Genomic DNA, 12,802 nt, shown 5'->3' on the forward strand with positions numbered 1-12,802 from the left:
TCCCCTTGGTAAGGGCAGTGAATGGATCAAAACCCAGTTGCTTTAACTCCCTCCTCCCAGAATGGGCAGTTTTAATAGAGAATGCCAACGAGACTGACAAAGTGGTTATACAAATTTACACTCGCAACAGTATTGTCCGAACATTCCGGTTTCTCTGCTTCCCCACCAATGCTTATTTTCCACTATCATTTGCTTGTTTATTTTCCTTTTCACCATCATTGTAGGTGTGTGGTGAAATCTATTTGTGGTTTTAACTTGTGTTTCTGTGATGACTGAAGAAGTTGAACACCTTTTCATACATTCGTTGGCTTTTTGGATATACCCTTTTGTAAAATATTTGTTTGGGAATTTTTGTCCATTTTCGATTGGGTTTGTGTGTTCTTTCCCTATTGAACTGTAGGAGTTCTTTGTACAATCAGGATAGATTTCTTGAGGTATACGTGTTATGAATATCTTTTTCCACTGCATGTGCTGCCTTTATACTCTCTTATTAGTGTTTTTGGATGAACAGAAATTCTTAATTTTATTATCCAGTTTTCCATGTCTTTTTAAAATGTAAAGCCACCTGCTAATGACCTTCCCGTTTTCTCTGCCTATCAGTACTAATTTGGGAAATAAAGGAACCAGGCAATTCTGAACAAAGATGACGCCTTAGGAGGGAAGGGAACAGGGAAGATGAGTTTTGCTACTTTGTACATTTCACACAACCATGGAATTCATGTTGTCACATCTTATGCTCTGAATGGCTGGCCCTGTTGCTGTCTGACAGCTTTGGTGTTAGCAAGCCTGAGAATTTTGGCTTGTTTTGTGGCGCAGCAGTATCTATTTGCTACTTTTGGCTCAAAAAATATTACCTAATCCCCACTTTCCACATCAGACATTCAGACATGCAGAAACTCTGTGTATGTGTGTTCTCTACCCGACACTATAACTAAGTACATTCCATATCTGCTTTTGTTCCCAAGATACAAAGGATTTTCGAAAGCCTTCAGCGGAAAATGGACTTTATCACCAAGCACTTTCTTCAGCCCCTTCTTAATGATTCACTCGTTTGAACAGGGCAATTGTAAGAAATTTGTCTATAGTTTCTTAAATCTAAATATGTAACTTTGTGCATTTGCTATTGTCAGGTTTTTGGATTTTATCCATTCTAATAGTAGTGATATATCACTGTTGTTTTAATTTGCAATTTTCTAATAACAAATGATGTTGAGCATGTTTTCATATGCTTATTTGTCATCTGTATATCTCCTTTAGTGAGGTGTCCAGATCTTTTGCCCATTTTCCAAATGGGTTGTTTGTGTTCTTATTGTTGAGTTTTAAGAGTTCTTTGTATATTGTAGATACCAGTCCTTTAGCAGACATGTGTTTTGCCAGTATTATCACTCAGTCTGCAGCTTGTCTTTTCATTCTCTTAGTAGTGTCTTCCACAGAGCAGAAGTTTTAAATTTTAATAGAGTCCAACATTTTTCTTTCATGGATGTGCTTTTGTACTGCATTTAAAAATTCTTGTCAAACACAAGAACGCCTAGATTTTCTTCTCTGTTTCCTTCTAGAATTCTTATAGTTTTGCACTTTACATTTAGGTCTATGATCCCTTTTAGTATGATTTTTGTGAAAGGTACAAAGACTGTGTCTAGATGCATTTTTTCAAATGTGGATGTCTAGTTGTTCCAGTACGATTTGTTGAAAAGACTCTCCTTTCTCCATTGAATTGCCTTTACTCCTTTGTCAAAGATCATTTGACTATATCTGTGTAGGTATATTTCTGGGCCCCCTATTCTATTCCATTGATCTACATTCTTTCACCAATAACTACACTGTTCTGATTACTGTAGATTATATGTCTTGAATCAGATAGTGTCAGACCTTCAACTTTATTCTTCTTCAGTGGTATATTGGTTACTCCAGGTCTTTTGCATTTCCATATAAACATTAGAATCAAATCAGTTATACATAAAATAGCTAGCTGGGATATTGATGAGGATTACTTTGAATCTATAGGTCAAGTTGGGAAGAATTAACATCTTAATAATATTGAGTTTTCCAATCAATGACTATGAAATACCTCTTCATTTATTTAGATATTCCTTTTATTTTATCTTATTTTTTTATTGAAGTATAGTTGATTTACAATGTTGTGTTAGTTTCAGGTGTATAGCAAACTAATTTAGTTATATATCTATATATATATAAAAGTTATATATATTCTTTTTCAAATTCTTTTCCATTATAGGTTATTACAAGATATTGAATATAGTTCCCTCTGCTATACAGTAAGTTTGTCTATTTTATTTTATTTTATTTAAAATTTTAAAATTTTAAAATTTAGTTTGGTTTTGCTGGGTCTTAGTGGCAGCACACAATATCTTCGTTGCCGCATGCGGGATATTTTTAGCTGCAGCATGAGGACTTCTTAGCTGTGGCATGTGGACTCTTAGTTGTGGTATGCATGTGAGATCAAGTTCCCCAACAAGGGATCAAACCCCGGCTCCCTGCATTGGGAGCATGGAGCCTTACCCACTGGACCACCAGGGAAGTCCCTATCTATTTTATATATAGTAGTGTGTATCTGTTAATCTGAAACTCCAAATTTATCCCCTGTCCCCTGCCTCTTTGGTAATCATAAGTTTTCTATGTCTGTGAGTCTGTTTCTGTTTTGTACATAAGTTTATTTGTATCATTTTTTTAGATTTCACATATAAATGATATCATATGATATTTGTCTTTGTCTGACGTACTTCACTTAGTATGATAACCTCTGAGTCCATCCGTACTGTTGCAAATGGCATTATTTCATTCGTTTTTATGGCTGAGTAATATTCCATTGTATATATAGACCACATCTTCTTTATGCATTCATCTGTCGATGGACACTTAGGTTGCTTCCATGTCTTAACTATTGTAAATAGTACTGCTATGAACATTGGGGAGCGTGTATAATTTTGAATTTGTTTTCCTCTTTTCTGGATATATGCCCAGGAGTGGGATTGCTGGATCATATGACAACTCTATTTTTAGTTTTTTAAGGAACCTCCGTACTGTTCTCCATAGTGGCTGCACCAGTTTACATTCCCATCAACAGTGTAGGAAGGTTTTCTTTTCTCCACACCCTTTCCAGCATCAATTATTTGTAGATTTTTTGATGCTGACCATTCTAACCAGTGTGAGGTGATACCTCATTGTAGTTTTGATTTGCATTTCTCTGACAATATACAAATTCTGTTTTGCTAGATTTAGTCTTATGTACTTCATTTTTTTTGGTGCTATTGTAAATGATAGTATTGTATTTTTAATTTCAGATTACAATTGTTCATGTCTGATATATAGGAAAGCAATCAACTTTCATTGATAAATCTTGTATCCAGCAACCTTTCTATAATTACATATATTAGTTCCAAGGGTTCTGTTTTCAATTCTTTGGGATTTTCTACATAGACAATCATGTCATTTGAAAAAAAGGCAGTGTTTTTCTCCCTTCCTGGTCTGTATACATTGTATTTCCTTGTCTTGTCTTATTCATTGGCTAGGACTTTCAGCACAGTGTTGAATAGGAATGGTGAGAGAGGACATCCTTTCCTTCTCCCCAGTTTAGGGAGATGGCATCCAATTTCTCACTGTAAGTAACGATGTTACCTGTAGAGTTTTTTGGTAGGCGTTTTTAATTTGAGTTGAAGAAATTCCCCTCTATTCTTAGTTTGTCGAGAGTTTTTATTGTGACTGAGTGTTGGATTTTGTTCTATGCATTTTTGCTTCAGTTGATATGATCTTATGCTTTTTCTTCCTTAACCTGTTCATGTGGTAGATTATATCGATTGATGTTTGAATGTTGAACCAGTCATGCCTGCCTGGAATAAATCTCACTTGCTCCACGGTGTATAATTCTTTTTATACATTGTTGGATGTTATTTGCTAATGTTTTGTTTTGGATTTTTGCATCTATGTTCATGGAAGATACTGGTTTGCAGTTTTCCTTTCTTTTAATGACTATCTGGTTTTGGTTTTAGAGTAATGCTGGCCTTATAGAATGAGTTAGGAAGTATTTCTTCTGCTTCTATTTTCTGGAAGAGACTGTGGTGAATTAGTATTATTTCTTCCTTAAATGTTTATAAAATTTATCAGTGAAACCATCTGGGTCTGGTATTTGATACAACTTCTTTAATAGATATGGAACTATTGAGGTTTTTCTCTTTCTCCTTATGTGTTCTGCTAATTTGTATCTTTCAAGGAATTGGTCTATTTCATCTGAGTTATCAAATTTAGGGGCATGGTGTTGTTCATAATATTTTATTATCACTTTAATGTCCATGAGATCAGTAGTGATGAGCCTTTTTTATTTATATTATTAGTAATTTATGTCTTTTCTCTTTCTCTTCTTGGCTACCCTGGCTAGAGGCTTATTAATTTTATTGCGTTTCCAAAGAACCAGCTTTTGATTTTGATTTTGAAAACTAATTTTTCTGCTTTAAGTTTTACCAATTTCTACTCTAATTATTTCTTTTCTTCTGCATGTTTTTGGTTTAAATTCTTCTTCTTCTCTCTCTCTCTCACCCAAGTTTCCTAAGATTATAAATTTTTAGATCATTCTTCTTTTCTAATATTTACATTTATTACAATAAATTTTCCTCTAAACACTCTTTTGCTGCATTTCACAAATTTTGAGGTTGTATTTTGTCATTTAAGTTCAAAATATTTTAAAATTTCTTTTGAGACTTTTCTTTGACCTATATGTTATTTATAAGTGTATTATTTAATCTACAAACATTTTTAAGCTGCCTTTCTATTATTGATTTCTAATTTAATTACATTGAGGTCTGAGAACATATCTGTATGATTTCTATTCTTTTAAATTTCTTAAGGTATTTTTATGGCCCAGAACATCATCTGTCTTGGGCCATATTTCACGTCAGCTTGAGAAGAATGTATATTCTTGTTGGATGGATTATTCTATAAATGTCAATTACATCTATAGATAGAAAGTGCTATTCAGTTCAACTATATCCCTACTGATTTTTTGCCTGCTTGATCTATTGATTACTGAAATCTCCAATTGTAATAGTTGATTTGTCTATTTTTCCTTGAAGTTCTATTAGGTATTTTCTCATGTATTTTGATGCTCTGTTGTTAGGTTCATCCACATTTAGGATCATTAGGTCTTCCTAAAAATTAACCCCCTTATTATTATGTTATGCCCCTCTATATTCCTGATAATTTTCCTTGTCTGAGGTTTGCTTAGTCTGAAGTTAACATAGCTACTCAACCTTTCTTTTGACTAGTGTTAGCATGGTTTATCTATTACTTTACTTTCAACTTATTGCTTTATATAAGTGGTTTTCTTGTAGACAACATATAGTTGGGTCATTTTTAAAAGGTCTGCTCTGCCAGTCTCTGTCTTTTAATTGGTATATTTAGACTATTCACATTTTATATTTAGACAGATCACACTTTGATTATTGGTATAATTAAATCAATATTTACCATATTTGTAACTGTTTTCTATTTGTTATACTAGTTTTCTTTCTTTCTTTCTTTCTTTCTTTCTTTCTTTCTTTCTTTCTTTCTTTCTTTCTTTCTTTCTTTCCTTCTTTTCTGCCTTATCTGGTTTGGACTGAGCATTTTATATGATTCCATTTTTCTCCTCTCTTACCACATCAATTACATTTCTTTTTTTAAAAAAATTTATTTGTTGCCCTACAGTTTGCAATATACATATACAACTAATCTAAGTCAACTCTCAAATAAAACTGTATCACCTCAATTAGCACAGGTACCTTATAACAGAATATTCCCAACTTCTCCCTCCCACCCCATATTACATTGTTGTCCATTTCACTTACCCATATGCTATCATCACCCAATACTATTATTTTGAACAGTTACCTATTAGATCAATTAAGAATAAGAAAAATAAAAACTCTAAAAGATTTTTACCATCTTTGATGCTCTTCCTTTCTTTATGTAGATCCCTATTTCTGACCTATATCATTTTCTTCATCCAGGAAGAACTTCTTTTAACATTTTTCACAGGCAGTTTTTATTTGTTTCAGAAAGGCTTTATTTCTCTTTCACTTTTTAGGGATAAATTCACTGGTACACAATTCTAGGTTAGTGATATTTTTCCTTCAACCCTGTAAATATTTCATTCTACTTTCCTCTTGCTTGCATATTTTCTGATAAGAAGTTCAATATAATTCATATCTTTGCTTCACTATGGTTAAGTATTTCACCCAACATCCTGACTTTTGACTTGTTTCAAGATTTTCTCTTTGTCTTTGGTTTCCTGCAGTTTGAATATGATAAATCTACGTTTGTTTATTTTACTTTGTTTCATGTTCTCTGAGCTTGCTGGATGTGTGGTTTGGTGTTTGTTATTAATTTTGGAAAATTCTCAGCTATTGGTACCTTAAATATTTCCTCTGCTTCTTTCTTTTCCTTCTCGTATTCCAAGTTAGTGTATGTTACACCTTTTGAAATTGTCCCACAGTTCTTGAATATTCTGTTCTGTTTTTTTATTCTTTTTTATCTTTGTATTTCAGTTTTGTAAGTTTCTATTGACATATTTTCAAGCTCACAGATTCTTTCCTCTGCCGTATACAATCTACCGATGAGTCCATTAAAAGCATTCTTCATTCCTATTACAGAGCTTCTGATTTTTGGTATTTCCTTTTGATAAATTCTTAGAGTTTCCATCTCCCTGCTTATATTGCCTGTGTGTTCTTGCATATTTTCTATTTTTTTTCTAGTAGAGCCCTTAACATAGTAATTATCCTGACTTTAAATAACTTATCTGATATCCCAAAATCTGTCATATTTGAGTTTGGTTCTGATCTTTGTCTCTTCAGACTGTGGATTTTTTTTTTTTTTTTTTTTTTGCCTTTTAGCAAGCCTTGTAATTTTTTGCTGACAGTCAAATATGATGTATCAGATAACTTACTATGAGGTTTTATGTTACCTGGGGCTTTGTTTAATATTTGCTATAGTTGTCGGTGCCAAAGTCTTCGGTTTCCTCTAGTGTCCTTGTTTTTGCTCCTCCCCCTCCCTCTTTTGTCTGTTTCCCTAAGAAATTCTCTTAAATAGAGTCTGTTGCTAGCAGCACTTTCAGCTGTGGTCCACTGTTTGCTGGAGCTCTGCTGTGGTGGTAGGTGCGGGAGAGGGGAGAGGGTCTATAATGTTGTGATTAAACCTCAGTCTTTCACTGGGCTCACGACCCTGAACTGTGACTCTCACAAGTGTTCTTGAGCTTTTTTTTCTCCCCTTAAGTGAGACAGGAGAGTAGAGGAGGCTGGAGTTGGGTAGTTGCCCTTCTCCCAAGTAGGATAAGGAGCTTATAAAGTCTTTTTCTTGGAGAGTAGCCCTTCATTATAGGGAAAAACTCAGAATGTATTTCAGAATGGTTACTTTCCTCCTCCCCCTCCCAGAAATGTAAGGGGTTTTTCCTGGAATCTTCCCTGTGAGAACCTGGTGGGGTTCCTGGAAGTAAAGTTCATGAAAATGTGTCAGGTATCCTCCTTCTCAAGTTAGTCCACACTCAGCCTCCAGCAATTCACCAAAATGACCATTTAACTGCTTCTACCAGTTTATGGCTCCAGCTGCTTCTGTTCCAAGTAAACTGGTCTCCTCTGTGATTCTCTGTATTCTCTTATCTCTCCAGAGATATCGCACCACCTTATCTCTCCAGATCTTGAGGTGGTGGTTTGCCCTGTGACCTCAAGTCTCTAATGGGTCCAAGAAAAGTCAGATTTTCAGTTTGTTTGACTTTTTTTTCTTGTAAGAATCAGAGCAACAACTTCCAAGCTCTTTACATGTCAGAGCTGAAACTGGAAGTTGTATATCTTTTTTATAAAAATATATGAAACTTTGTATTTTTTTCAACCGTAGGACCAATATAAAATTTTCACAGAGTTTCTTAGTTAAGATAATTTTAAAATAAATAAAATTGAATATACTTAAAATTAAAGTAGTCAAATCTCAGTTATCCAAAGGCTGGTTGTACTTACAGATTGTCCGTAGCTATGCCTTCTCACATTTCGCCCAAGCGTCTCTGATTTGGAGCAATGCTTTTACTCAAATAAGACTTCCTAAAGTGGTTGGGAGTGGGGAAAAAAGAGGAAGGAAAAAATCCAAGACCATTTTTTCTCTGTTAGAAACATCAGGGTAAGAAGTGAGGGATGAGATTGAGACTAATAGATAAAGTGAAGTGTCAGGATCGTGGAAATGAGTTAGACTCTACCCCAGACCTGCGTTATTATACCTAATTGAGTAGATAATATAGAATATAGGACTGGAAAGAGTTTGGTGAATGTTATTAAGGGAAGACCTTGCAAAGTATGAGATTCATCCTCTTCACCTTGTAAAATTTTTCACTCCGTTCACAGTGGCTAGCAGAGTTTTCAAAGCCTTTAAATCATTTTCATCATCAGAGAAGGTTATCCTATTCAAGATTTGACAGTCTTCTAAAGACCCACTTCTGTGACAATATGCCTCCACCAAAGAAGAAGGGTTATACATTAGCATTTGTGATGTGATCTGTCAGTTCCTATGAGTTATATCATGAGGTCTTTAAATTTTTTCCTGCAGATGATCAGGTGACATCCTTGGAGCTTTATTTCTGAAGAGCATAGTATAAACTATGTTGGAAGGCAAATAAAATGCTTCTACAAGCATTAATGCTTAATTGGCAAAGTATAGCCCTATGACTTGTATTTAGAAGTTAGTTTCTTATTGCTACTTTCAAAAACACCCCAAAATTTAGTGACATAAAATGACAGTAATTGTTACCAAGCCCAAGCTCATACTGATCGCCGCACGACAGGCCAATAAATCGAGAGACGAGTTGTCGGGACAAGGAATAGAGACTTTATTCAGAAAACCAGCAAACGGAGAAGATGGTGGACCCGTGCCCCAAAGAAACATCTTGCCTGAGTTAGAATTCGGGTTTCTTTTATACTGAAAGGGGAGGGAGTAAAGTCAAATATTTCTTAGTTCCTGTCAGACTCCAGAGGGGATGTGTTAATATCTTCCTTCCTGCAGCCATTCACAGGTGGGCCTGGTCAGGATGTTTCCTGTGGGCTAAACAAAGGTATTTTAGCTGAATGCTCATCACCTGTGAGGCAGGGTTCTCAGAGATGGGCCATTGTGTACACCTTAAGGTTATAGGCAACTTTCCTTCAGTGATGAACTTGTAATAGAACACAAACATTCTTCCCTATTATGTAATTGTTTATCTTTCATTGTTTTTGTAGGTCAGTGGTTTGGGAAGGGCTTGCTGGGGCAGGTCCTCTCTGGAGGGTCTCAAGCAGTTGCCGTCAGATGTCAGCAGAAGCTGCAGCATCATCAAAGTATGCCTGGGGCTGGGGCCCCTGCTGTAAGGTGGCTCACTTAGCTGGCAGTTTAATCCTGGCTCCTGGCACCCAGGTCTCTCCAGTGGGTAGCTTGAGTGTCCTCACTGCACAACCACTGGCTTCCTCCAGAGTAAGCAACCATCTGAGAACCCAAAAGTCCAAGGTGGAAGTTGCGGTGTTTGTTATAACCTCACCTTGAAATTTACAGCCACTCCCGCTGTGTGTTAATGGTCACCAGTAGTGTGATTCATCATGGGAGGGTGCTGAGTGGAGCATAAATAGCAAAAGGTATGGCTCCTTAGGATGTCTTGGAGGCTTGCTGCTGCTCAACTTCCATTTCTTTCTTTTTTTTTTTTTTTTTAAGATTTGATGAAAGTTCATAATAATGCAGTTGACAAGAAAATTAGTTATTTCTGAGATATACATTTTAAAGTAATAACTAGGATTATTACTTATAACATTATACCAGAACATATAAGATTTTTAGAAATTTCATGTAATGTCTGAAACATTTATATTAACATATTTCCATACATATTTCCACACAAATACAAATATAAGATTTTTAGAAATTTCAAGTAATGTCTGAAACATTTATATTAACATATTTCCATACAAATAACCCAATGAAAGTTTAGCATTAGTTGTTTTGTTTGTTTTTTTATACTGCAGGTTCTTATTATGCATCAATTTTATACACATCAGTGTATACATGTCAATCCCAATCACCCAATTCAGCACACCACCATCCCCACCTCACTGCAGTTTTCCCCCCTTGGTGTCCATATGTCCATTCTCTACATCTGTGTCTCAACTTCTGCCCTGCAAACTGGCTCATCTGTACCATTTTTCTAGGTTCCACATACATGCATTAATATACGATATTTGTTTTTCTCTTTCTGACTTACTTCACTCTGTATGACAGTCTCTAGATCCATCCACGTCTCAACAAATGACTCAATTTCGTTCCTTTTAATGGCTGAGTAATATTCCATTGTATATATGTACCACAACTTCTTTATCCATTCGTCTGTTGATGGGCATTTAGGTTGCTTCCATGACCTGGCTATTGTAAATAGTGCTGCAGTGAACATTCGGGTGCATGTGTCTTTTTGAATTACGGTTTTCTCTGGGTATATGCCCAGTAGTGGGATTGCTGGGTCATATGGTAATTCTATTTTTAGTTTTTTAAGGAACCTCCATATTGTTCTCCATAGTGGCTGTATCAATTTACATTCCCACCAACAGTGCAAGAGGGTTCCCTTTTCTCCACACCCTCTCCAGCATTTGTTGTTTGTAGATTTTCTGATGATGTCCATTCTAACAGGAGTGAGGTGATACCTCATTGTAGTTTTGATTTGCATTTCTCTAATAATTAGTGATGTTGAGCATCTTTTCATGTGCTTCGTGGCCGTCTGTATGTCTTCTTTGGAGAAATGTCTATTTAGGTCTTCTGCCCATTTTTGGATTGGGGTGTTTGTTTCTTTAATATTGAGCTGAATGAGCTGTTTATATATTTTGGAGATTAATCCTTTGTCCGTTGATTCGTTTGCAAATATTTTCTCCCATTCTGAGGGTTGTCTTTTCGTCTTGTTTATGGTTTCCTTTGCTGTGCAAAAGCTTTGAAGTGTCATTAGGTCCCACTTGTTTATTTTTGTTTTTATTTCCATTACTCTAGGAGGTGGATCAAAAAAGATCTTGCTGTGATTTATGTCAAAGAGTGTTCTTCCTATGTTTTCCTCTAAGAGTTTTATAGCGTCCAGTCTTATATTTAGGTCTCTAATCCATTTTGAGTTTATTTTTGTGTATGGTGTTAGGGAGTATTCTAATTTCATTCTTTTACATGTAGCTGTCCAGTTTTCCCAGCACCACTTATTGAAGAGACTGTCTTTTCTCCATTGTATATCTTTGCCTCCTTTGTCATAGATTAGTTGACCATAGGTGCGTGGGTTAATCTCTGGGCTTTCTATCTTGTTCCATTGATCTATGTTTCTGTTTTTGTGCCAGTACCATATTGTCTTGATTACTGTAGCTTTGTAGTATAGTCTGAAGTTAGGGAGTCTGATTCCTCCAGCTCCATTTTTTTCCCTCAAGACTGCTTTGGCTATTCGGGGTCTTTTGTGTCTCCATACAAATTTTAAGATGATTTGTTCTAGCTCCATAAAAAATGCCATTGGTAATTTGATAGGGATTGCATTGAATCTGTAGATTGCTTTGGGTAGTATACTCATTTTCACAATGTTGATTCTTCCAATCCAAGAACATGGTATATCTCTCCATCTGTTGGTATCATCTTTAATTTCTTTCATCAGTGTCTTATAGTTTTCTGCATACAGGTCTTTTGTCTCCCTAGGTAGGTTTATTCCTAGGTATTTTATTCTTTTTGGTGCAATGGTAAATGGGAGTGTTTCCATAATTTCTCTTTCAGATTTTTCATCATTAGTGTATAGGAATGCAAGAGATGTCTGTGCATTAATTTTGAACCCTGCAACTTTACCATATTCATTAATTAGCTCTAGCAGTTTTCTGGTGGCAGTTTTAGGATTCTCTATGTATAGTATCATCCGCAAACAGTGACAGTTTTACTTCTTCTTTTCCAATTTGTATTCCTTTTATTTCTTTTTCTTCTCTGATTGCCGTGGCTAGGACTTCCAGAACTATGTTGAATAATAGTGGTGAGAGTGGACATCCTTGTCTCGTTCCTGATCTTAGAGGAAATGCTTTCAGTTTTTCACCATTGAGAATGATGTTTGCTGTGGGTTTGTCATATATGGCCTTTATTATGTTGAGGTAGGTTCCCTCTATGCCCACTTTCTGGAGAGTTTTTATCATAAATGGGTGTTGAATTTTGTCAAAAGCTTTTTCTGCATCTATTGAGATGATCATATGGTTTTTATTCTTCAATTTGTTAATATGGTGTATCACATTGATTGATTTGCGTATATTGAAGAATCCTTGCATCCCTAGGATAAATCCCACTTGATCGTGGTGTATGATCCTTTTAATGTGTTGTTGGATTCTGTTTGCTAGTATTTTGTTGAGGATTTTTGCATCTATATTCATCAGTGATATTGGTCTGTAATTTTCTTTTTTTGTAGTGTCTTTGTCTGGTTTTGGTATCAGGGTGATGGTGGCCTCATAGAATGAGTTTGGGAGTGTTCCTTCCTCTGCAATTTTTTGGAAGAGTTTGAGAAGGATGGGTGTTAACTCTTCTCTAAATGTTTGATAGAATTCACCTGTGAAGCCATCTGGTCCCGGGCTTTTGTTTGTTGGAAGATTTTTAATCACAGTTTCAATTTCATTACTTGTGATTGGTCTGTTCATATTTTCTGTTTCTTCCTGGTTCAGTCTTGGAAGGTTATACCTTTCTAAGAATTTGTCCATTTCTTCCAGGTTGTCCATTTTATTGGCATAAAGTTGCTTGTAGTAGTCTCTTAGGATGCTTTGTATTTCTGCGGTGT

Source organism: Balaenoptera physalus (genome assembly GCF_965194825.1).
Source record: "Balaenoptera physalus genome assembly, chromosome: 9".
NCBI classification, from domain to species: domain Eukaryota; kingdom Metazoa; phylum Chordata; class Mammalia; order Artiodactyla; family Balaenopteridae; genus Balaenoptera; species Balaenoptera physalus.